The 2,500-nt window shown below is 41.6% G+C and overlaps 1 protein-coding gene across 1 annotated transcript in view; it reads right to left on the bottom strand.

Moving 5' to 3' along the window:
- Positions 1–2,500, bottom strand: part of LOC109086080 (cGMP-dependent 3',5'-cyclic phosphodiesterase) — a 150,364-nt gene that overhangs the window by 113,359 nt on the left and 34,505 nt on the right. The gene's annotated exons all lie outside the window — the stretch shown is intronic.

Below are 2,500 nucleotides of genomic sequence, written 5' to 3'. Positions count from 1 at the left end.
TTCTGAATCTCATGCTCATCAGGATCACAAAAACATCCAAAATTCTCAATATATAAAAACATATATTTATACATCTGACCCTGGAGCACAAAAACAGTCATAAGGGTCAATTTTTCAAAATTGAGATTTATGCATCATCTGAAAGCTGAATAAATAATCTCTCCACTGATGTGTGGTTTGTTAGGAGGACAATATTTGTCTGAGATACAACTATTTGAAAATCTGGAATCTGAGGGAGCAATCTAAATCGAAATATGAGAAAATCATCTTTAAAGTTGTTCAAATGAAGTTCTTAGCAATGCATATTACTAATCAAAAATTAAGTTTTGATATATTTACAGTAGGAAACTTACAAAATATCTTCATGGAACATGATCTTATCTTAATATCCTAATGATTTTTGATATAAAAGAGAAATGTATAATTGTGACCCATACAATGTATTGTTGTCTATTGCTACAAATATAGCTGTGCTACTCATGACTGCTTCTGTGCTGCAAAAATGTACAGTAATACTGTTTATGAATGTGATATGAATACTCACAAGTTCTAAGTCTGAAATGATTACAGAATTAAATTGTCTGTACAGGAAGCATGAGTTGATTTAATAGTGGACCGTTTTAGAATAAAGAATAGTGAGTATTGATCAAAGGTCCCTATAGGTACAAAACACTGAATCTGTTGAGGAATTGCTCCGTGACCTTCATGCGACACAAGGAAAGTGTTCGTCAAACATGATCTCACATAATTGAACTTGTGTCCTGACATCACTGGTGTTCATCTCAGCAGATGATTTACTGTGTTTCAGCACTGGTTTCAGCACACAGTGTTTATTGATCTCTGAGGAGACTTTAACTGCAGCTCCAGCATTCATTCCAGCAGAGAGCAGAAAGAATCACTCAGCGCTGTCCTCATGAACTCATCCTCATGTCAATCTAAACCCACATCGATGCAAAAAAGGAAAAACAAACAAACAAAAATATATATATATATACACTGACTGGCCACTTTATTAGGTACACCCTGCTAGTACCGGATTGGACCCCCTTTTGCCTTCAGAACTGCCTTAATTTTTCGTGGCACAGATTCAATAAGGTGTTGGAGATTTTGGTCCATATTGACATGATAGCATCAAGCAGTTGCTGCAGATTTGTTGCCTGCACATCTATGATGTGAAGCTCCCGTTCCACCACATCCCAAAGCTGCTCGATTGAGATCTGGTGACTGTGGAGGACATTTGAGTAAAGAAGTCATTGTCATGTTCAAGAAACCAGTCTGAGATGATTTGAGCTTTGTGACATGGTGCATTATCCTGCTGGAAGTAGTCATCAGAAGATGGGTACACTGTAGTCATAAAGGCATGGACATGGTCAGCAACAATACTCAGGTAGACTGTGGTGTTTAAACCATGCTCAGTTGGTACTAAGGGACCCAAAGTGTGCCACAACTTTACACCCCCACCTCCAGCCTGAACCATTGAGACAAGGCAGGATGGATCCATGCTTTCATGTTCTTTACACCAAATTCTGACCCTACAATCTGAATGTCGCAGCAGAAATCCAGACTCATCAGACCAGGCAACGTTTTTCCAATCTTCTATTGACCAATTTTGGTGAGCCAGTGTGAATTGTAGCCTCTGTTTCCTGTTCTTAGCTGACAGGAGCGGCACCCGGTGTGGTCTTCTGCTGCTGTAGCCCATCTGCTTCAGGGTTCGACGTCTTGTGCATTCAGAGATGGTCTTCTGCACACCTTGGTTGTAACGAGTGGTTATTTGAGTTACCGTTGCCTTTCTATCATCTCTAACCTCTGATATCAACAAGGCATTTTCATCCACACAACTGCCACTCACTGGATTTTTTCTCTTTTTCGGACCATTCTCTGTAAACCCTAGAGATGGTTGTGCGTGAAAATCCCAGTAGATCAGCAGTTGTTGAAATACTCAGACCAGCCCGTTTGGCACCAACAACCATTCCACGTTCAAAGTCACTTAAATCCCCTTTCTTCCCCATCCTGATGATAGGTTTGAATTTCAGCAAGTCGTCTTCACCACATCTAGATGCCTAAATGCATTGAGTTGCTGCCATGTGATTGCCTGATTAGAAAATTTTATTATCAAGCAATTGAACAGGTGTACCTAATAAAGTGGCCGGTAGTAAAAAACTTTTTTGCAGTGAAATGCATAACTGCTGGGGGAAGTCGTGGCCTAACGGTCAGAGTGTTGGACTTGCAACCCAAGGGTTGTGAGTTCAAGTCTCGGGCCGGCAGGAATTGTAGGTGGGGGGAGTGAATGTACAGCGCTCTCTCCACCCTCAATACCACGACTTAGGTGCCCTTGAGCAAGGCACTGAACCCCCAACTGCTCCCCGGGCGCCGCAGCATAAAATGATACCCACTGCTCTGGGTGCGTGTTCACAGTGTGTGTGTGTTCACTGCTGTGTGTGTGCACTTTGGATGGGTTAAAAGCAGAGCACGAATTCCGAGTATGGGTCACCATACTTGG

The sequence above is a fragment of the Cyprinus carpio genome, chromosome B15, assembly GCF_018340385.1.
Source record: "Cyprinus carpio isolate SPL01 chromosome B15, ASM1834038v1, whole genome shotgun sequence".
Taxonomy (NCBI): Eukaryota; Metazoa; Chordata; class Actinopteri; order Cypriniformes; family Cyprinidae; genus Cyprinus; species Cyprinus carpio.
This window is presented reverse-complemented; position numbering and strand designations above follow the sequence as displayed.